The sequence below is a fragment of the Anabrus simplex genome, chromosome 1, assembly GCF_040414725.1.
Source record: "Anabrus simplex isolate iqAnaSimp1 chromosome 1, ASM4041472v1, whole genome shotgun sequence".
NCBI classification, from domain to species: domain Eukaryota; kingdom Metazoa; phylum Arthropoda; class Insecta; order Orthoptera; family Tettigoniidae; genus Anabrus; species Anabrus simplex.
Genome location: NC_090265.1, coordinates 948321901 through 948347271, shown reverse-complemented (window position 1 = coordinate 948347271; position 25371 = coordinate 948321901).

Genomic DNA, 25371 nt, shown 5'->3' with positions numbered 1-25371 from the left:
GGGGTCGAATCAAAATGCCTGCACGCGGTAGCTGAGGCCATATTATTATTATTATTATTATTATTATTATTATTATTATTATTATTATTATTATTATTATTATTATTATTATTGAATGTTACTTCAGTCATCATGAGTTTCCGTGGCTCAGGCGGCAGCTTCTCATCGCTGCGTTCCGTCGTTCAAATCCCGGTCACTCCATGTGAATTTTGTGCTGGACAAAGCGGAAGCGAAACAGGTTTTTCTCCGGGTACTCTGGTTTTCCCTGTCGTCTTTCATTGCAGCAAAACTCTCCAATATCATTTCATCTGTCAGTCATTAATCATTGCCCCAGAGGAATAAGACTGACTTTGGCAGCCGGCACAGTTCCTATCCTCGCCGTTAGATGTGGGAGATTAATTAATTAATTCATTCATTCATGCATTCATCCATCCCTGACCCGGTTGAAACTGGAAGCATGGTGCGGATTTTCATTTACGTCAATCATCATACAGAGTTTGAACCGAAAAAAACACCTCATTGACGACTGCCTCTGCTTCTGGATAGAACAATATTAGCAACAATAAGACCAACACATTATTTGGTCTCGTGCCGAAGGAGTGGCAATAGAGGGTGAAACTGAATTTCCTCTCACTTTATTTCATTTTATGTCTAAGTGTATAGGCTTCCAGAAATCATATTATGTTTGGAAATATCCAACTTCAGAAAGAGGTGTGCGTGCGGGGGAGACGCAGCAGGTGTAATAATGGTTTCGCGACTTTTATTTGCGTGTTCCCCGTTTCCTGAAACCACTGTGGGCGATGTAACACATTGGACGACAGTGTAACTGTCGAAAACCAATGTGCATTTTATAATTAAAATAGTTCTGCTGCCGCAGAATGGAGTTGTACATGGAAACATTTTTAATTATAAAATTAATTTGACGTTGTAAGAAACTCCGCTTCGATAGACGGGCAGCTGGTTACAGTGTTGTTTTTATTAGGCTGTATTAATGTCACGGCCAAGTTGGAAGTGGAATTTTCTGCGTTAAGTACGGATTATTTTATCACCGATCTCCGGTTCATTTCGAATAAATAGGTGCATATTATATGTCAGTTTGTCGTAAACTGCTGACAATATTTCTCAAATATGCCTGACTTTTTTCGTAAACTTGTATTATTATTATTATTATTATTATTATTATTATTATTATTATTATTATTATTATTATTATTATTATTGTTATTATTATTATTAGTTTGTATTTACTTTTCTTTTTTGACAATTTTTTCTTTTGTGATAGCAGCTTCCAACTTGAAATTTGGTATATACAATGAGTGACAGTAAATGCTATTTTTCTTGCTATTCCCTCTGTCATTCCTTGTCATTTAGCGTCATTTTAATATCGGTAACTATTTTACTGCAGGATACTCGGATATTGTCTACGTATGCATTAACTGTACTGGGATCAGTGATAGTGTGGCGGCCTTCGATTCCAAGGTCATGAGTTCAAACTCGGCAGGTGTAATCGGAGTTTTGAAAGGTGAATAAAAGTCCATTCTACACTCCATATCGTATGATGTCGGCATGTCAAAGATCTCTGATGACACATTTTTCAAACATTTCACCATGGTGCCATAGCTGCCGCAATGCTTATGCTTCCTTGGAAATGATCCGAGATCACTGATTTTTCACAGCATATACTTTCAAAATTACCGCAGAAGTCTCCATATAGGAGAGAGGTCAAAGTGCTAAGACGCCCATATAGGGGCCCGTTCTCCCAACACCACGTCCGAGAAAGGTACCATCCAGCGAATGCTCTTTTCTATGTGCATAATGAAGACAGACGCGGATACATCAAGGAATAGTATATTTTCATCACCTGCGCAATTTGTTTCGCAGGTTTCCTTGAAGTTAAATGTACCGAAGGTATTCTGTCATTAAAATCAGGCCATTTTTAAGTGGCAGCCACCGGGTTTCTCAGGCTTGTGACGAGCCGTGCCGAAGCAAACGAGCCCCGAATGAGGGAGAAAGAGAGAGAACGACTGGGCGGGAAAGAAATTGTGACACACGTGGTAGGAGGAGTGAGGTGTCTGGACGGCAAATTTTATGAGACATGGAAAGAATTCAAGACTTATATATCATCCTTTAAAAAATAATACAGCAAATACGATACGTGACATTTCTTTGTTTTTTTTTCCGGCATCTTAGTTATTTCAGGAAAAATTGCTTCAGCATAATGAATGCATAACACTGCTTCCAACGGAACATCGGACAGACATGACCTATTTTTACTCTTATTCAGGTTCATGACTGAGGATATATATTTGCAGAGGTATGTAAGGCCAAACATTGCAATTAATTTGCATGTCGGGGCCGATGACCTTCGATGTTAGGTCCCTTAAAGCAACAAGCATCATCATCATCATCATCATCATCATCATCATCATCAGTAATTTGCATGTCAGTGCGTTAATTTGCGTAAACTTTTTTTTGTTCCAAGTTTTAGGAAGCTGCTTGGAATATGTTTCAAAATTGTGTTGCACTGAAGCCTTATGAGTTCGCTTCGAAATTTAATTGGAGCCTTCCCAAAATTTAGAGGAAAGGGCGTCCATCTTACCGTACGCGACGATACAAACGACACTGTAATATTATTTGATTGCATTAGTATGTGTTCAAAATTTGTACAATCACGTGCCACACATTATTCATAACGTTTCTGAAGATTATTGAAGATGTTGATGAACAAGGGTTGCTGTAAGAATACAAAAAATGACATTATCTTCTCATGTAATTCGGGAATATTTGTAGGTGTGTCATTAGTCTTGAAAACTGATTGTTTGAACATGCCTCGTATGTAGGCATTGGGGCCGTGACATCCGGGGAGTAGGATGGTTACGGGAATGGAGTTTCACGAGAAGCGTCGATGCGGAAGGGTGACTCCCCTACCGAGTGGGCTGTAGCTCCATCTTGCTGTATCCATTGTCGTTGGACAGGCAAGTGGCTGGTGCGAAAAAAGAAAACGATGTAAATTCCGCACGAATGGAGTAATAATAAGGTCTCTGGTCTCTCGTTCCCTGTTTCAGAGTTCTGTGGACGAAATAAGGTCCCAGTATTCCGTGACCGTACGGGTGCACCAAATTGTAGCCCGCGCACTGTGTAATGATTTCTGTATAAGGTCATCAGGCCGTTCAAATCCTTAAAACGAAGAGTCGTTTGTTGGTTGATGCAGCCATCAAGGTGAATATGGCTTTCCTCTGAAAGCCATTTGTTGCAGAAGAAATCTCGATTCTCATGTCACGGACAGTTCTCGACTGCAATACTGTAATACGGCTCAATCATCCCTTTCTGTTAGACGCTGAACAATTTGAATGCCATATGCAAATCCATCCAGTTCTTTAAAAACATCCACCTAACAGACCTATCGCTCGAACCGAGTTTCAGCGATGTTCGTCGTAGACTACGCTTTGGGGACTGTATTATCTGTTACGGAAATCCTCCATGATCCTCGTTTGTTGTGACGGCTCTCGGGTGCCCTGTTACCTTTCATTGACATAAGGCTGATCCCTTATGTCAGAATTTGTCAACGACAACTTCCATTATTGAGTGTCTTCTTATTAAATCGCTCCTCGTACTGTTCTTTAACGTGAGGCAAGCTCGGCACATTCTGATTCCGCAGTACGCATAGCCAGACGTAATGTGGCACGATAAAAGCCTTCTTCTCTGTTGTGAGAAAATTTCAGAAATCAACACAATACTGAATTCACAATATGTCGAACTATTATATACAATATATATATAAAAATAAGAGTTTTGTCTGTACATTGCTCAGAATTCTAAAAGAATGGTATTTCTGTGTCGATCATGTCCTCAGTAACAAGAAAATGCACTTTTTACTTTTCCGTAATTTCTGTGTGTATGTATGTATGTATGTATACGCATCACGAGAAAACGGCTGAAGAGATTTTAATAAAAATCGGTATGTACAGTCGGGGGATGAGCCAATACAATCTAGGGTATAAATCATTTTTATTCACGCTGAGTGAAATTGTAGTTTAGGGGAAGGCGTAAAATTTAATTCTCAAATATTTATAATATTTGTGGCCCTATGGATAAATACTACATAACTAAAGTCATATAGAATTAAATTCCTGATCATTTATGTCTTAAATGCATTTTTACCGTACCGGCTATGATAACACAGATATTCATGAATTCGAATTTTTGTTGATAAGTCCATATCTAGGACGAGCCACGATAAAATGGGTTAACAGGATTTAATGCAAATCGGTATATAGAGTCGGGGAATAAGAAACTACAGTCTAAGCTGTAAACAATTTTATTCATCCTGGATAAAATGGTAGTTTAGGGGAAGGCGCCAAAAATGTAATTTTTAAATACTTACGCTATTGGACCTATCGAAAAGTACTACATAACAAAAGTACAGAGAATACAATTTCCGCGCATTCATGTTTTATTCAGTTTAACCTTAGGGACTGTAAGAGTGGTATTTCAGAAATCTAAATGTGAAGGCCTACAATATCGAAAACACACAACATTGATCAACAATAACATTACATTGACCATTGTTTGTTGTGATGTTCTTTGTCTTATGCTGCGTACCAAGTATAACAGCCTGACTGAATATTGGTGGGAAATAGCTGGGGAGTTAGAAAACTTTCTTCTTTAGCATGCCATTCCTCTGGTTCATGCATTTTCTGATACTGCTGGTGCGTAACACACTGGTTCATCATAGTATTCCAGTTATTCGATCCCTATTCTGACGCGCTGTTTTGAATGAACAGTGTGCATACTTAAGGCAGAGGCTCATTAAGTAGTAGTAGTAGTAGTAGTAGTAGTAGTAGTAGTAGTAGTAGTACTGGTGGTGCTTGTATGACCTGGTCTAAAATTACAGTGTAGGCCTATTCCAAATTATAGCACCAATATTCACTAAATAACTAAAAATTCAACCCTAAAAAGAGCCGTTTCTTAAGAAAAAAATTCTTCCTCTTCACTTTTATTAAATTCTACATTCATTTTTATTCCAAATTAGCAGCGAAGGAGGAAAAATTTGCCTCGAAGTCAGATTTTTCCGCCGCCAGTGTAGTGAACTGAGATTTTCCGACTCATCGGGTACTCCTAAGAAACAGATTAGTAAAAGGGCACAGTTTTTGCCCTGGGACTCTCCACTCTTCGCCCCCTTGAAAATAAAGGTGTTCACGACTCACGGCTGTCTGCGGCCTGGTCATTCAAGCACTGGAACTTTGGACTGTTAGATCGGCATTGTACTACTGTTCGTTAAAAGTGGCGAAATGTGTGGTTTTTCCTATAATCGAGTATTTCGTATGATAGCATTGCTTTTAATCGCGACATTCCTGGCATCATTTCAGTTGGGAAAACCACTCATGCAGTTTTTCGGAGGATGTAGAAAGACAGGTGGAGAGTGAGTCTGCCATTATAGTGAAAATTCCCCAACTTGATTGTGACTGATGGTAGACAATGAAAATTTCCTAACCCAGTCTTCACATAAAAAAATACGTTTGGTGACTTCCTTGTCGCGTTTATTGGGTAACGTTAAGAGCTATACAATTTATTACAATCTTACTCACAACGTGTACACTACGTAACCTAGAATTCTGTATACAATGTAGAATTCCGTAGCGAAGCACGGGTACATCAGCTAGTAAATAAATAAATCCATCGTTCGGAGGGAAACATTGACAGCTGATCAATAATTTCTGTGTCGTTTGTTTTGCCACATACCGGAGAAATGTATTTTTATGCCGATATTTTTTTTGACATATTTGAACTGATTGTTGAATTGCTTGTGTGACTGTTAAGGACTTCGCAGCAACTGTGATTGTTACAATCGGAGAAGTACATGTTTTAAAGATGGAAATTCTTCAATGTCTTTCTCATGCGTTTGTTTTTCGAACAATAAATTCCCATCCTAAAAACACGAATTCTGTCCCAAATAGCACCGATCAGTACACTTTTACCGTACAAGGAAACATTTAAATCACTCAGGTGGTTTATAATGTCGGTTAAAAGGGCAAAGTAAGCAACTCAACTTTCGTGTTCTTACACCGCCACAGCTGCAGTGACAGAGCGTTGTGGTGGTCAGGCCTGGGCCGACACTGAGCAGCGTCAGGGCTCGCTAGAACGACCTGATTTGAACCACACCATCGTTGTGGAGAGCCTTGCAACTTGCTATCGCTGAACTGATGGGAGTTCGTGTCTGATCAATATCCACACTCACACATTTTCTTTTCCATCTCTTTGATAACTCGGATAGCATTACTCGTTTCTAGAAAGATGAATTAGCAGAGGCCATTCCCATATTTAAACTTTGCGGTTAGAATTGTCATTTGTCTCATGACTCAGAATCAAAACCTGGAACTTGTTTAGTTGTTGGTTTTTCATAGTTTTCCGTAATGTGTTTTGGGAAAGACCAGTTTTGGAACTCAAGACTGGTGTGAAACATTTTGGTTTCTGTTGTTTTGGACTTGTCACTTAAGAGCGCCTTCGTGTAGTTAATTGCTCCTCTACCGAGCTTGATAGCTGCAATCGCTTAAGTGCGGCCAGTATCCAGTATTCGGGAGATAGTAGGTTCGAACCCCACTGTTGGCAGCCCTGAAAATGTTTTTCCGTGGTTTCCCATTTTCCTTCCCGCTCCTAGCCCTTCCTTGTCCCATCGTCGCCACAAGACCTATCTGTGTCGGTGCGACGTAAAGCAACTACCAAAAAAAATTGCTCCTCTTCTTTTTTCTTTAAAAAAAAGCATTTTTCCATGTGTAGCTTAGGTTATTTGAGGACTAACCACTATGCTCACTCTGATAAGAAATTCAGCATCACCGTTAGTTTAGAACTTTATTGTCACATTATAATGTATTGGATATGATCGCTTCCACTTGCAGCACTGTTAAATGTTTTAAAATTCTTACTCTAGGAGAGGTTCCTGTGGGCAGGTTGCTCATGGCTTATTGAAGTTCTTTGATCAGGAGTCATACCTGCGCTAATGTGTTCGTTCCACGTTGTTGCAGTATTTCCCTCGGGACATTCATCACAGCCGAAGCGCGCACTACATGTTAATGTCATCAGACCTCTCCCTTTTAAAAAACCGTCATTTATTCCAGCTGATGCCACTAATGGCCATATGCTAGTTGCATTACGATGCTTGATGGTCTCCCCTGGACCATAATCCATATTAATTGCAGTAAAATGAATATGGAATATTAGTGGTTGGGGCAGCCGGGCAGATACAAGTGGAACACGGATATCGAAACATGTCGAGAATATTTGGCAATTGGCTTTCCGAGATGTTATGTGTCATGTTTTGTTTTATTTATTGCCCATCGGTTCCCATTGGACTAGTCGATAACAACAGGGACATGTAACGGCGACAGCAATAGTGTTCAGATTAATTGCTAGTTGCAGCACAAGAAAAACTAGATAATTATTATGATGGCATGTAGAGCTGCGGTTATTATCTTGGTATTTATGAGCTAGATATACACAACAGCACGCCTTTGTAGCGTCACATTGCCTCAGCCGTTGTAAATGTTACCGATGTATATACATATATATGTGTATGTGCATGTATATGATATCATATTAACATTTTGGTTAGAGAGGAGAATTAAATTTCAAATTTCACTGGACAGTGTTAACTCCGCGCGTTGCTGCTCGCCTCACCGCAAACCCAACTAGTATCCGCCAGCGGGACCACATGAAAGAGAAGCTAGAGCCAGAACTGCTACTGCTGTTAAAAATGAAGCATCGAATAATAACAAATATTCGCTGGGCTTAAGAGAGATTTTGCACGTAGTATATAACCTTTCAGACAGGTGGGGTGTAATACTCGTACATCGGGTGAGATGTTTCGATAATGTAAGTCATTTCATTAAACGCATGATATCGAGTACATTTTTGTGGTTTGCTATTGTCAACTTAATACACGCAGTGACATGGTGATGCATCCATTGTATGGAACATTTTACAGTTTGTCATGGATATGTTTAAATGCACTGACAGATATATATCCTGTCCTTCCATTTTATTCTTACACAAAAGCCATTGTTTAGTAATACCGTGTAATATAGTGATAATGTCAGTACATTAATTATCGGAGTACATGCCTGAAATCCATCAGAGACATCAATAACAATTAGCTGGCTCAAAACGGATAAACGAAACGAATTCGAAACAATCAGTTGGCCTGCTTTTGTTATATTACAGCTATTGCAAAACATTCACAAGCTCTCAAGCACTCTCGAGAGCTTATCGCTCAGTCGAGTACACTTCATTGTGATTTTCTTTCATTGAATTAGTGTGACAATGAGATACTTGGAAGTTAAATTGTTCCTTTGTGTCTGGATAATGGCAGCCAGCAAGTATGGCTATTGCTAGCCTGCTGCAGCCCTTGACGGTATCTACCGTGTATGGTAAACTGCGTGTTATTGCTGTGGAGTATAGCGTTGTGTCTGGTATGATAATTGCGGGGTTGTCCGACTCGTTGGCTGAACGGTCAGCGTAGTGGCCTTCGGTTCAGAAGGTCCCGGGTTCGATTCCCGGCCGGGTCGGAGATTATAACCTTAATTGGTTAATTCCAACGGCACGGGGGCTGGGTGTATGTGTTGTATTCATCATCATTTCATCCTCATCACGACGCGCAGGTCGCCTACAGGAGTCAAATAGAAAGACCTGCACCTGGCGAGCCGAACCCGTCCTGGGATATCCCGGCACTAAAAGCCATACGACATTTCATTTCATTTCATTGCAGGATTGTTGGGGACAGCAAAATACACAGACCCCGAGCCAAGGAAATTAACTGTTCAAGATTAATAATCCCCGCCTCGGGGATTGAACCCGGGACTGTTTGAACCGGAGGCCACTACGACTATGCAGGCAAGAAGCTGGACACATGTAATGTAATGGATCGCTTTGTGAAACGTACATGCTCGTGTTGTAGCTTTCCATAAACTTGCCGCACCGATCCAATCCACAACATTCTGTGGATAATGCACAGTATCCCAGTATGTTGAATGGTAAAGCTCTGTTGATGGTCAAGGAACTTCTTTAGAAACACAGGGAAGTTTACACCTTATGAGGCCCTAAGAGAATGAGATTTTAGACGCTTCAAGGCTAATGAATACAAGAGGACGAAAAACCGAGTCGTCGTGTGTGGTGAACGTGTAATATGTTATCCATAATTTTCTTTCTCTTTGTGGGCTCACTTTATTGGACAACCCTTTTCGGAAGGGAACCGTGATTGACCCAGACGGTAGGTGCCGATCTGTGTGATCGTGCTAGGGGTGGCGATTGTTTTCTTAAGGATTATTCTTTTCAGCCCAGAAGCCGGGCTATCACCGCTGCATCCTGAATTCTAATATAATTGACGGTATCCGTAATTTTTGCAGGGCAAATAGCAAATGGGATAGGTTTTCCTCCGTTTTCTCTGCCGTAGGAATGTTCCATTTTCCAATTATACCATTCTTCGTGGTCAAGGATGTTAACTCTTCTCAACGATGGGAATGGAATCTTACATCATTCAGAGATCCTAGCTTTGAATTCTGGTGCAGACAACAGAAACTAACGGGTGAGAGGGTGCTCTGGTGAACCTGACCTGCTTGCACTGACTTGCACCACACTTCTCATGACATCTTTCCTGTCCAGTCTCATTTGGTCAACATTTGTTCCCTTCTAGTCACTCGACGGTATTTAGCAAGGCCCAATAATTCTTCGAGTTTCTTTCATGATTTTACTTTTCTTTGCCTGAAATCCTCAGTCTACAGGGTTGGGAGTTGTTTCTTTTCATTCATAGGCTGATGGCTTCAGTGGGAATGCCCTTACTTTTGAACAATACAACAATTATTATTATTATTATTATTATTATTATTATTATTATTATTATTATTATTAATGTTATTTGCTTTACGTCCAAAAAACTACTCTTTTACGGTTTTCGGAGACGCCGAGGTGCCGGAAGTTTGTCCCGCAGGAGTTATTTTACGTGCCAGTAAATCTACCGACACGAGGCTGACGTATTTGAGCACCTTCAAATATCACCGGACTGAGCCAGGATCGAACCTGCCAAGTTGGGGTCAGAAGGCCAGCGCCTCAACCGTCTGAGCCACTCAGCCCGATTATTATTATTATTATTATTATTATTATTATTATTATTATTATTATTATTATTATTATTATTGTATTGCCTCTCGGCATCACTTCCGCGATAATTCATATTTCTGCATTCTATTAGAATGCACTTCGTCGTAACACACATGTAGAAGACATTAGTAACCTGTAGAGTAAATAAAGAGTCGGCCCAACAAAAACGTTGGAACAGCTAGTCGGTGAACTAGGTATCGCGGCTCTTGCATGCAAAAATCATCACTCCTGGCGTAGCCTATATTATTTTGTATAATAAGAATAGGTATGAGTTGGACAGCATTCCGAAAACTAAGATTCATCCTCACCAACAAGGATGTTTCAATTAACCTGAAGATCAAGGTTTATAATATGTGCGTGCTGCCAGTTGCTATAATACTTACGGTCTGGAAACGATGACTCTGACGAAGGAAAGTGCTCGCATGCTGCAGCAAACACAACGAGCCATGGAGCGACAGATGCTAGGGATCAGCCTTAGGGATAAGATCCGTTCAGAGGACATCAGGAGAAGAACTAATTTAACAGACATCCTAGAGAGAGTAGCAAGACTAAAATGGTAATGGGTAGGACACGTAGCTCGACAAGACTACAACAGGTGGATCTCTAGGATTGTTCACTGGAGACCATGGGAACCGAGGCATTGGAAGACCCCAGAAGAGATGGCCCGACGACATAAAGCTGTTGGGTGGAACACGCTGGTTCCAAGTGGCTCAAGACCGAAGACCATGGAAACATATGGAAGAGGCCTATATCCAGCAGTGGATTGAAATAGGCTAGAAAAGAAGAATAAGAAAAAGACTTCACAACTGATTTTGACAGTAAACAAGTTACCTTGTTGGAGCGCTTTCGACATGTTATTCGGCTGTCTTCAACAACTAATTCGTGGTTCGTTTCCAACATTGCGGTCAGAAAGGTGTGTTATCTGAGTTGTGTGTATTCATCGGTAATGTGGGTACTTGAGAAGAGCGCGCGAGAGAGATTGTGTTTCAACGTATTAAAGATGTGTCCCGTTGGTCTGACGTTAAGTATTCCCATTCTTGTGTTGATGTCAATGTAGTTGTATTCTGTATTGTTGGAAAGTACACACTGAAGTTTATATCTGTGTGCGCTAATGTGTTCTATTTTAAAATTTTGACCGATCTGTACTTAACTGTGTTATTTTAAGTCTTTGGTTGTATATTTGTGTTAAATCTTGAGTAAAACTAGCCTTATCCGGGATTCAAACAAGGGGAGCGAAGGTTTAATGCCCGATAGGCTAAGCTTGGATCTCCCTAATCATGTATGCCCTATCTTGCGAATGCTAGTATATTTTACGAGTCATTGAACAATTGTGTTTAAAAATACATAATCTTCAGATAGATAGCAGTCCGAAATAGCCGTAATCAAAGTTAGTAATATAAAGACTTAGTTTCTTCTCTAGAGTTTAGTGATATCTAACGAACGGTGAATCTTGCTGCCTTGGGAAGCAGAAAATCATGGTGCGTATATCAAAATGCTGGTGTAAGCTCCTTGTAATACGGTACTTAATCCCAGCCCGACCGCCTGAAGATGTATGGCGGGGACGTTAAGATCCTCGTAAACTATCTAATTTGGTGTCGCGCTATTGAAGATGTTTTGTGCAACAAAGTATTTTCCGATATCTCGAGGAGTTAGTAAGATAATGAACGCAACGCGCACTCGATTGATGTTCACTTTATTAAGAGTATCTCTCTCTCTTAGCTGAGGTAATTAACAGGCACAATGGCTTTTCACACCAAAATAATATCCGATTAACTAATTAATTAAATCGTTCGGGAATGTAATTATTCACACCATAGACACCACCTGAAAAGCATTCAGTAGTTCACCTGAAAGTCGTCTGTGTGTTGCCTGATGAGGTAGTGATTACTTTAAGCGATCGAAGAAAATCTTCTGCCCTTCGGGATTTCAGTATTGAGTCTCTTTATTATAATTATTTAGTTTACGCGTTTCCGAGCAAGTGAAGAGAATGCAGAATGCAAATGATGGCTTTAATGATGGTTTTAAATATACTTTTCTTGGCAGCCATGCAAACCCACGGAAACATCCACCCCATCCCTTCTATAAATCACTTAAATTATGGAATTAAGTTAACAGTAGTTCCTTGTTATGTGTAGATAGGTTGCGACTTTAAGATCACAAGTACATGTAACTGTATATGAATGAGACAGAATTAAAACATTCAGTATTAAAATATTCATGAAATAAAATACTCAATCATCGGACTATGTACTCACACTTAGTACTTGCCTGATTACTTACACATACAATTGTTGATAGGCGCCAGCTACAAATCAATGTAACGATAACAGAATGAGTCTTGAATATCTCCAGGGTGTGAGGTAATAAGCTTACTTTCACAGCGTAACATTGGGTTATGGGAAAAGGACATTGAAGTTTGATTTCCCTATTAAAATGTACGGTTATCTGATCTACTATTGAAATTAAACAATTAATTGTATTTGATACTAAACAAAATATATTCTCTAAATATTGACTTTAACGGGTGAGATCTGCTGCGATAATCTCAGTGATAATATAAAACTCTGAACTAACAACTGAAAGAAACTCTAGGCATTAAATTTGAAATCCTCTTAACCGGACATTTAAAAGTTGTACAAGAAATTTATCCCTCACTGGTTCACTTAACAGTACCTGCATCGCTTTGAGTGTTATTACGACGTATTCCTTTGAGTTAGTATCAGCTGTAGGTATCTCAAACATAATTTGGTGATGTATCCTTTTAGTTTCACAAACGAGATATAGCATGACTTTGAAATTATATTCACACTTCACAATTAACTTTACAAGTAATTCACTGATAACTGTTATTCTGCATTACGACGAATCAATATTCGGCTGTCACCGAACTGAAAAAATAACTCAACCGAACAGATACACGAAACACACTCCGAACATATAATCCATTTGGTCACTGACGATTACGTATCCGTATCACTGTTCGCCATCCGTCTCCTTCCAGTTGACTCCAATTGACTTCATGGCAAGTCTCTCCATTCAACTCCTTCCAGCTAACTGTACTATCCAACTGACTGCCGCTATAGGATACAACCCCTTTATATAGACATAAGTTGTCACACACACGCCATTTCTAAAAACAGACATGTTACTCCCACCCAGCTGCAAATGTTATGTGTTAAAATAGCTTCAGGCAAATTAGGAGTTCCCTAAATATGATCTCATCGCTAAATGCATACAATGACAGAGCGATTACTCGACAGTTACTGTTACAGTATTACACCAAATGTTGTAATGTCTAACGTTTTCACAAAACATATCCATATCTGATATAAGGCAGCAACTCTCATTCTACATAATTTTGATGCTAACATACACACACACATATATATACACAATAAATTAAGTACAATGAAGCATAATATAATTAATTAATACATAGCGAAATCAGATTATAGAATTGAATCAAATAATAATAATAATAATAATAATAATAATAATAATAATAATAATGAAAAATGAAGATGAGTGCTTGTAACGGGATTTAAACCGTTACAAGGTGCATAATTCTTTATGGAATTGTAACATGTTCACCGTAGGTATTGAAAATTAAGTACAATGTTAAAAGTATACTTGCTTAGTCCGTGTTCTTTTCCTACTCTGAAGTATCGATTACTTCGATTCTGACCGCACATATCCCGAGTACCAGACAACCCCAAAAGTGTTGCGTCTTAAATGAGGCTTGAAGACCATGGGCTTGGTTACAGATTATTATTATTATTATTATTATTATTATTATTATTATTATTATTATTATTATTATTATTATTATTATTATTATTATTATTATTATTATTTTACATCTAGCCAACAACAGCTATTAAAGCAAATTATCTCTGCTTCGAGAAAAATATCACGATGAAAGTGTTGTAGATCAGGTGTCAGTCAAAGAACTGAAGGATATCAAAGACAAGGGGTAAATGTGGGGAAGATAAAGAGGCTTACAGGAGCGGGAAACATTTATGGTTAACATCCATCAGAATGAGGCTGTTCCTTACACACCTATGTTAAACTCTTGCTATCTCTTTTACTCAGCTTAAGTGATGAAATGTTCACCATATATTTTGCGACTAGCCGTGAAGTTGCTGACTGAAAACGAACCTACACCTTGATGTATTTTACTAGTGGTAATGTGCAGATGCCAGTGCATTATGAACATTCCTGTAAGCGAGTTCATAGCAGTAATTTCAGGGCTACTTTCCTACCTGGTTGAGCTGACTGCAATCAATCTCAGGTAACATAAATAACATAACTGGGCAGATAACTGACTACTGGTTTTCATGTGACCTGTTAAACGCGCCCACTCGTCTTGAACTCCAGGCGAATTTAAAGTGGTAATTAATATTTGGACCATGGTCACCTCTCTCCATAATCCTAGCCCGAGTTCATTACAAATTCAACAGCATAGGCACATCGCCAGAGGTTATCAGACACATCGCGCATACACACGCGATGCTGATGATTAAGATTACTTAAGCCCGTACATGAAACTGCAGAAACAACACTATTAATATTATAATATTATTATAATATTATATTATTATTAATATTATTGTGAAATGTAAACTTTAGTTTGTAACGTGTCTCTTATAAGCTGTGAAATGTAATAATTTTTTTTCTTCGTTTCAGGTAAGGATCTGCTGCTTGGACGTCTAGGGGTGAGTTTAACAGGTTACAGGAAAGCCAGTAGTTAATTTCTGAACTCACAATTATTCAACATTTTCTCTAGGGCTTGGTAAGATTTGCTGCTAATACTCCACCAACATGGTGATGTTAATATTTACGCTGTTGGAGAAGCGTAAAGGGAGATACGGTGTACTGGGGTGACTACGGTAAAAAAAAAAAACTAGTTAAAAGTAATAGGTAAGAGGCCTATTCATAAAATATGTTTTTGGGATCTGCGTTTTCCCCCCTCAGTTCCAGACAGATTTATCTCCTCTTTTTTATGTGATAAACACGTGAACCTAATCTATATATATATGAAATAAGAGTTTTGTCTGTGCATTGCTCAGAATTTGAAAAGAATGATATTTCTGTATCGGTCATGTCCACAGTAACAAGGAAATTAACTTTTTACATTTCCGTAATTTCTGTCTGTCTGTCTGTCTGTCTGTCTGTCTGTACACGCATCGCTTGAAAACGGCTGAACATAATTTAATGAAAATCGGTATTAAAGTCGTTTAGTAGTAGTCGCATGACCTGGTCTAGAATTATAATTTAGGCCAATTCCAAAATTATAGCACCACAATTCATTAAATAATTAAAAATTCAACCCTGAAAAGAGCCGTTTCTTAAGAAAAGCTTCTTCCGCTTCACTTTTATTAAATCTACATTCATTTTATTACAAATTAGCAGTGAAAAGGGGCTTTCTTCTTTGGCTTGGAGGAAGAATTTGCCTCCAAGTCACATAGTTCTTTCCGCCGCCAGTGTAGTGAATTGGGATTTTCCGATTCATCGGGTATTCCTAGGAAACAGATTAGTAAAAGGGCATAGTTTTTGTCCTAGAACTCTCCATTATTCGATCTCCCCCCCCCCCCGCCACTCTTACCGAAAAAAAGGACGAAGTGTGTTCACGGATCACGGATGTCTGCGGCCTGGTCATTCCAGCTCTGGAACTTTGGACTGTTAGATCGGCAGCGTAGTACTTGCTGTTCGTTAAAAGTGGTGCAAAATGTGTGGTTTTTCATTTGATCGAGTATTTCATATGAAAACATTTCTTTTAATCGTGTCATTTCTCCTGACGTCATGGTAATGACCTATGTTCATTTCAGTTGGGGAAATTTCTAAGACAGTCTTTCTGAGGATGTAAAAATGCAGGTAGAGATTGAGTGTCTGCCATTAAAATGCTCCCAAACTTGATTGCGACTGATAGTAGGCAAGTGGGCCTACCGTTACAATGAATATTCCCTAACCCAGAGGAATGCCACGGACTGTTCAGATTATTGAACTCCTGTCTCTCCTGTCTCATGCTTCAAAACTGCTCAACATCATCAAGAATAGAATTAAAGGGAAGTTAGAACACTATATCGATAATGACCAGTTTGGATTTCGATCAGGGAGGGGTACTAGGGAAGCAATTCTGGGTGGGGGCGGTAGAATAACACCCACGGTATCCTCTGCCTGTCGTAAGAGGCGACTAAAAGAGGCCCCAGGGGCTCTTAACTTTGGGTTGGCGACCACGGGGCCCTTAGCTGAGTCCTGGCATTGCTTCCACTTACTTGTGTCAGGCTCCTCACTTTCATCTATCCTATCCGACCTCTCTTGGTCAACTCTTGTTCTTTTCCGACCCGACGCTATTAGGTTTGCGAGGGCTAGGGAGTCTTTCATTTTCACGCCCTTCATGGCCCTTGCCTTCCTTTGGCCGATATTTTCATTTTTCGAAGTGTCGGACCCCTTCCATTTTTCCCTCTGATTAGTGTTATATAGAGGATGGTTGCCTAGTTGTACTTCCTCTTAAAACAATAATCACCACCACCACCACAATTCTGGCATTACGTTTAATTCTGGAGAGAATTGAGAAGAATAGGAACGTATACGTGACCTTTGTCGACTTAGAGAAAGCTTTTGATCGAGTAGACTAGGAACAACTTTTCCTTACCATGAAAAAAGCAGGAATTGATTGGAAGGATAGACGCCTCATACTAAGTTTATACAGAATGCAGAACACTGATTTAGAAATCAGTGGGACAAAGAAAAATGCCAAAATACGAAGAGGAGTTAGGCAAGGATTTCCACTGTCTCCTTATCTCTTCAATATGTTCACCGAAGAAGCCATCGCAGTCATGAAGGAGAAAACAACGGGGATCAAAATTAATGGCAAACAAGTACAGTACACTCTATAAGATTTGCTGATGATATTGCCATACTAGCAGAAACTTTAGGCAAATAGAACCTCAAAATTAATACAAGGGAAACAAAAACCATGACAATATGTAAAGACAAGAAAACACCTACAACACCTAAAACACCTACAAAACACTTCAAAATAGAACTAGTGAAACAGTTTTGCTACCTAGGAACCCTGATCACGAGTGATAATCGGAGTATATGAGCAGTCACGAAGAGGATAGCCATGGCAAAGAGAGCATTCCAAGATAAAAAGCATCTGCTGGCCAACAAACATATAGATATTCCAACTCGGAAGGCCTTTCCAAAACCTTTGTATAGAGCGCGCTTCTGTATGGTTGCGAAAGCTGAACATTAGGAATGCAAGAAAAGAAAAAAACTAGAGGCAGTTGAAATGTGGATCTGGAGAAGAATGCAGAGGATAAGTTGGACTGAAATGAAGAGTAATACCGAAGTCCTGAGAGAGATAAGAGAAGAACAGAATCTGATAACTGAAATTAAAAAAACGGAAAATAAAATTTATTGATCACATTCTGCGGCATGAGGAGTTCCTTTGTAATATCATGGAAGGAAGAATTGCTGGAAAAAGAGGAAGAGGCCGACCGAGATTGTCTTACTTTAAGAACCTGCTTCTGAGGATGAAGTGAAAGACCTACGCTGAGTTGAAAAGACTGGCTCAAGATAGACAACTGTGGCTGCAGCGATAAGGCTTAGCCTTTAGATGATGATGATGATGATGATGTCTTCATATGAGAAGAGATGTTTGGTGACTTCCCCGTCGCGTTTCTAGGGTAACGTTAAGAACTATGCAATTTAATACAATCTTGCTCACAACGTGTACACTACATAACCTCGAATTCTGTATACAGTGTAGAATTCCGTAGCGAAGCACGTGTACATCAGCTAGTAGTAAATATTTTTAGTACATTTGTACTATTTTTGACCGTAGTCACCCCTGTGGCAATGGTCACTCCAGTTGACGGTATGTATAAATCCATATATGAAATATGTTTAAAACGTGTTTCTGATGTATTAACGGCACCTGTGTAGTTTGCGAAATATTACTCTGGTGTCTAGTGGGATTTTGCAGAAAATCCTTACTGTAGGTTATATTCGTAAAGTCAGACGATAAATTCAGATCATTATACCGAATCAACTGCAGAAGAAGTCAGTATTAACGAACATAAGTGCTATTTTTGTCACCAAAACAGAGCGCGACACGAAGTAGTTACACCAGATTGGTAGGAATATGTTACTGTATTCACTGAGAACCTCCGTGGCTCAGCGCGTCGGTCTTTCACCGCTGGGGTCCGTGGTTTAAATCCCGTTCACTCCATGTGAGATTTGTAATGGACAAAGCGGAGGCGGGATAGATTTTTGGCCGGGCACTCCGGTTTTTCCTGTCATCTTTCATTCCAGCAACACACTCCAATATCATTTCATTTCATTTGTCAGTCATTGATCATTGCTCCGGAGGAGTGTGACAGGCTTAGGCAATACCTATCCTCGTCGCTAGATGAGGGCTTCTTTCATCCCATACTTGACCACGTCGAATGACAGGAAACAATATTCAAGGATACTGCGCTATCCATCTCACACTACTTTCCACCTTTGAATAATTGTTTTAACGGAAACTTATTTAATGGTTTTAATGCTGTCAAGAAGTGCTTGACTTTAGCTAGGAGGTCATCCATGAGCCACTTGGCAGCGTGTAAATTACCACCTCCAAAGTCTGATCTTCACTGATAGTGAGAGACTCAGTCTAGAATTACTATGAAGTAGTGACACGATTGGGTACGAAACGGTCGAACATACAGGTGTTCAGTATGTCGGGAACCTTCCATTCTTTAAATGTGTGCTGCCAGATCGAGAAGGCGCTTATAAAGTACGTTCTCTTATTTTAGTTTAGAATAAATCGGTCGAATGTTGATGTTGTAGATTCTTGTTATACACTATGATGCTTCTGAAACATGTGTAATGGTACGAGATATGTCCTTTTAACGTAATTTTTATCCAGCGTCTCCTGGAGTGTGGAAAATTCCGCATATGAACTGAAATCATAATGGCCGCTCAAAGTTACCATAACCTTATTTGAACCACCAGTCATGAAATATGTGCTACCACAATTGTGGAGGTGAACTCGGATTAAGAAGTGGCGGTTCTTTGAGAATAGGGGTTGCATTCATTTTAATATTCTAAATTTAATGATATTCCACTTTCATAATTAGTTTTTATTACTTCGTTTCAGAGAATCATGCTCTCGTGTGTGTTGTACACCATCGTGTGCTAAAGGTTTGCAGCAGAGCCCCGATATATCTATGCATTATATTGTTACAGATAGTGAATTTGATTAAAGTCCACTGACCTAAACATTGGTGCTGTGTGAATAGTACGCGAACATTATAATTCCCAGCTACATGGTGGTGTTTCATACAGCTCTCGTGGGCGGTTTTCAAATGAATTAACTGTGCATATTTCTGTCCATTGTGTCCCTCCTATTTAAACCAGAACGCATTATACCGGGTGAGATGTGTATGACATCTAAAGACAACAGTGATATATCGTGAACGTACAGCAACGAAAGCTCAAAAGGTTCTCACAGAACCCATGAAGCTGCATGAAGAGAGGGACAAAATATAACCTTAATTTCTAATAGAGTTCTGCTTTTCTTCTTATTCAAAAATACTTAACCGACTATCCAATTCACTAATTAGTCGATAAGAGAATTACGTTTTTCTTTGCTGACATTTTCCTTTTTGTTTTGCGTGTGGACATCATGGTCGTGATAAAAATATGCAGCACTGAACAACAATTGAAGAGCAACTACCGTATTATGGAGATTGCCGTGTATATAAATAAAATTATAATTTCGTCTATACATTTCCAATTTCAGTTTCATACTAACTTTTATCTCGGATTATGTGTACCAAAGTCAAAAATACGTTCAGTTCAATTTCTTTCTGTTTCGACATCATGGGAAAATATCATTTTCGAAACTCTGTCTGTAGGTTCAGGATCGCTCGGATGTGCACTAGGCTATATTATTATTATTATTATTATTATTATTATTATTATTATTATTATTATTATTATTATTATTATTATTATTATTTGATTAGTGTACAGTGACGTATCAATATTCAGTGGGCTAAAACAGGTAATGTCGTTAATAAAAGCTGCATTGAAAGACTGAACATGATAAGAGTTGTGTAAAATATAATTTCCAATCTTTATATTTCTTAAGTTTTTGCCGTGAGAGAAATAATAATGGAGATTCTCGCAATGATTATAGTTTTCACAAACTTCCAATTATCTCCTGACGTAGCTCTGTCTAAAATGTGAATATACCAGTTATAGAAAATATCGTTTCCAAACTTTTATACAACATGTGACAATAAAGTTCGGTGAATAGTCCTGTACTATCAACATAGATAAACAATGCACGACACTGACCTTGCTGTCCTTCGAAATAGTCCCCTCCCATAACTATGCACTGCTGAGATCGGCGATACATGTCCCTGGAAACTTCGCGAGAAGGCTTCCTTTGGGATGGTGTTCAAAAGCCTCGTCACGTTTCGTTGGATGTCAGGAATATCGTCAAAGCGAGTTTGATGCGTGACTTTTTGCATCTGGCCTTTTTCCGACGAGAGGATCCCGGAGAACGCCATTCCATGCTTTGACGTTTCGTTTTAGGGTCGTACCTGAGACACCAGGTTTCATCCTCAGTGACAATACAGTTCAAGAATTTGGTGTCGCATCCGCCGTTTCGACAAAATACTGTGAAGCCTCTAAACGTGCCTGCTTCTGATCGTCAGTCAAGTGATGTGGCACAAGGCGAGAATACGTTTTCCTCTTCCCTAACTTCTGGATAACGATTTGTCGCACGGATTCACGGTTAATCTGCAGTTCATCCGCTATCATGCGCACAGTTAATCGCCGTTCGTTCGTAATTTAATGTCCTCACCTTCTCAATGTTTTCGTCACTGACGGCGGTCGCCGGTCTTCTGCTACGGGGGTTGTCAGAAACACTTTCCCGGCCTCCTCGAAAACGGGCGAACCACTCGTACACACACTTCAAGGACAGTGCTTGATCTTCATAAACAGATACCAGCATCGCATGCGTTTCTTTCGATGTCTTGCCAAGCTTAAAACAAAACTGTACATTGATCTTTTGGTCGTTCATGTTCCTGTTCGCAGTTCAGAACCAACGCACTAAACACGCACTGTGTCAAACAGGTCTTACATGGCACACACACGATGCTGAACTGAACAACGTTGAGATAATTAGTGAATATTCAAGATAAACTTAAATATTATAACTAAATGGTCCGCCTATTCAATACAATATATAATTTATTATATTTAGTACACGTTTCGTCCCCTAAGGGGCATCATCAGCTAGGAATAAATTAACATTAATATATCAGAAATACAAAATAGATATTAAAATTGGAAAGACACATTAAAATATTGATGTATGGTTACGACATTTAAAATAAGATCTCCGAAATTTTGTTAAAATTGTAAGTCGTATGATAGATAAAACAGTTAAATTGTCCGTTTTACTGTTGTTGATATTCTTGGAAAATACCAGTTTTGCTTTATAAAATCTTAAATGATCAATTGTTGTAAATAGCACACTTGATTTGTATCTCTTGATGAAAGATTTGTTAAAACTTTAATATGTGACGTATTGCCATGGCGATCAGATCTCCAGTTGGAGCTGGCCAGGGGCCACCTTGCCGTGGTGATGATTAACTACCCTAATTTATTTTATTTTGTTAGTTCGCTTACCTAATTTAATATAATTGAATTTTTTGTTAGTTTTACGAATATATAGCTTAGGTTAGAGTTAATGTGTTCCTTGAAGGATCGCTTGGTTTAAATACTGTAAGATCCGAGGAAATAAATAAAGATATAACTTTAATATGTATTCCTTAGATAGTATAATATATTGAATGCTTCAGAATTTAAAGTCAGCTCGGGGCCTTAGTTGCAAAGTTCTTTGTGGTGATGGATATAACTTTATCTGAAATAAAATGAAAAAATAAGTGTAAGTACCGTTAAATGGAAGATGAAATGAATATAATGTAATAAAATCGTATTACTTACTCCTTATTATTGGCCCCTATGTGCGGAGAAGGACTCACTTCTACCGAGGTAAGTGTGCATCCGCTTTAAAACAAGTACTGGTAGTTACTACGCTAAACGGGGAGTGTGGAGGGGAAGTAGGAGAGTGTGTCCTAAGGTGAACAACTTGAGTGTCACCGAGCGTGTGACGTGTTAGAGTCTGACGTTTCTTCCTAACTGTCGCTTTTATTAGCTCTTCATATAAAATGTTATACTTCTCATAAAGCTCATTGATTTTATTTGTTGGATTGTTCCTCAGGTCTAGATAAATGTAAATTTCCTCATATATGTTTAATAAATGGCCTTTATTTACGGTTTTCAGTATTTTAAGATCATTATCTCTCGCGGATGTAAAGAATCATTTTTGATCATGTTGACACTCTGCGTTGGTTTTCTAAAAATATTAAAGGAAAGGTTTTGATTATTTCTAGTAATTTTCAAGTATAATTTAAAGTGTTGTTTACTTCAGAGTCAAGTGTAAATTTGATATATGGATCAAGAGAGTTAAGTTGGTTTAAAAAGGTCTGGCCATTAGTAATTCTTTCATCTAGTACTACAAAGGTGTCATCTACAAATCTAGACGAATGGTATAAACCATCGAGTTTATCGATAATTTTAGTTTTTTCCATGTGATAAATACATGTATATATGTATTATTATTATTATTATTATTATTATTATTATATATTTGTTATTAATATATATTTTTGTATATTTTATATATATTTATCACATGGAAAAAACTAAAATTATCGATAAACTCGATGGTTTATACCATTGGTACCGGGCGAGTTGGCCGTGCGCGTAGAGGCGCGCGGCTGTGAGCTTGCATCCGGGAGATAGCAGGTTCGAATCCCACTATCGGCAGCCCTGAAAATGATTTTCCGTGGTTTCCCATTTTCACACCAGGCAAATGCTGGGGCTGTACCTTAATTAAGGCCACGGCCGCTTCCTTCCAACTCCTAGGCCTTTCCTATCCCATCGTCGCCATAAGACCTATCTGTGTCGGTGCGACGTAAAGCCCCTAGCAAAAAAAAAAAAATATACCATTGGTCTAGATTTGTAGATGACACCTTTGTAATACTAGATGAAAGAATTACTAATGGCCAGACCTTTTTAAACCAACTTAACTCTCTTGATCCATATATCAAATTTACACTTGACTCTGAAGTAAATAACACTTTAAATTTACTTGAAAATTACTAGAAATAATCAAAACCTTTCCTTTAATATTTTTAGAAAACCAACGCAGTGTGTCAACATGATCAAAAATGATTCTTTACATCCGGGAGCTCATAAAAAAGCCGGCTTCTTTAGTATGATTTACAGAGCTTTTAATATTCCGCATTCAACCCAGAATTTAGAAAAAGAAATTAACACATATACCATTTAGCATATAAGAATGGCTACAATAAAGAGATTGTAAACAGGATTATAAATAAAGTAAAAAAATAAGCCTATGACTACGTTAATACAAGAACCAAAAAAAAAATAGAATAAGAAATTTGCCGTATTTACATATAATAGCAGTAAAATATATAGTATTACGAATCTATTCAAAAGACGTAATTTAAGAATCGCTTTCAGGACTAACAACACAAACTCTAAATTATTTTATAACACTCATGTCGTTATTAATAATAATAATAATAATAATATAATAATAAATTCCAAAATTCGGGTGTTTACAAACTGAAATGTGCTAGTTGTTTAAAAAGTTATATTGGACAAACAGGTAGGAACTTCATTATAATATATCAGGAACACACTAGAGCCAAGAAATACAACAGATACTCGGCCATGAGCGAACACATGACCGACTCCAATCGCATGTTTACAAAAATAGATAATGATCTTATAATACTGAAAACCGTAAATAAAGGCCATTTATTAAACATATATGAGGAAATTTAAATTTATCTAGACCTAAGGAACAATCCAACAAATAAAATCAATGAGCTTTATGAGAAGTATAACATTTTATATGAAGAGCTAATAAAAGCGACAGTTAGGAAGAAACGTCAGTCTCTAACACGTCACACGCTCGGTGACACTCAAGTTGTTCACCTTAGGACACACTCTCCTACTTCCCCTCCACACTCCCCGTTTAGCGCAGTAACTACCAGTACTTGTTTTAAAGCGGATGCACACTTACCTCGGTAGAAGTGAGTCCTTCTCCGCACATCGGGGCCAATAATAAGGAGTAAGTAATACGATTTTACTACATTATATTCATTTACACTTATTTTTTCATTTTATTTCAGATAAAATTATATCCATCACCACAAAGAACTTTGCCACTAAGGCCCCGAGCTGACTTTAAATTCTGAAGCATTCAAATATATTACTATCTAAGGAATACATGTTAAAGTTTTAACAAATCTTTCATCAAGAGATACAAATCAAATGTGCTATTTACAACAATTGATCATTTAAGATTTTATAAAGCAAAACTGGTATTTTCCAAGAATATCAACAAGAGTAAAATGGACAATTTAACTGTTTTATCTATCATATGACTTACATTAACAAAATTTCGAAGATCTTATTTTAAATGTCGTAACCATATAGCAATATTTTAATGTGTCTTCCCAATTTTAATAATATCTATTTTGTATTTCTGATATATTAATGTTAATTTATTGTTAGCTGATGATGCCCCTTAGGGGACGAAACATGTACTAAATATAATAAATTATATATTGTATTGAATAGGCGGACCATTTAGTTTTAATATTTAAGTTTATCTTGAATATTCACTAACTGATTATAGTCAATACGGGATTAGTATTACTTGAAATGAAGCTGTTAAAGCTTATCACTTGTAACGTTGAGATAAGGTGGTCAAAACCTGCTGCTACGCAGGTGCAGCGTTGTGTGTCACTGGTGTTGCCGGATCGACCGTTCTGACTTCATTCACCAAACTTTATTGTCACAGGTTGTATGTGATGCATATTTGCTGCGCGAGGTATAATAGTCGAGATAATTCACAAATTTAGGTGTTAATTCTTAAGTCCATCATTGCTAATGTGGAAATATTGTTCAATCGGCATGATAACGAACCAGCTGGCGATGTTTCTTGGTTGGCTGTTGTCGTGATTGTTTTAATAAGCTGCAAGGCTGCGTGGTTACTATCCATCAGAAAGAAAATTAAGATGATTTGCGAAATTAGACGAAAAATGTGAAGGA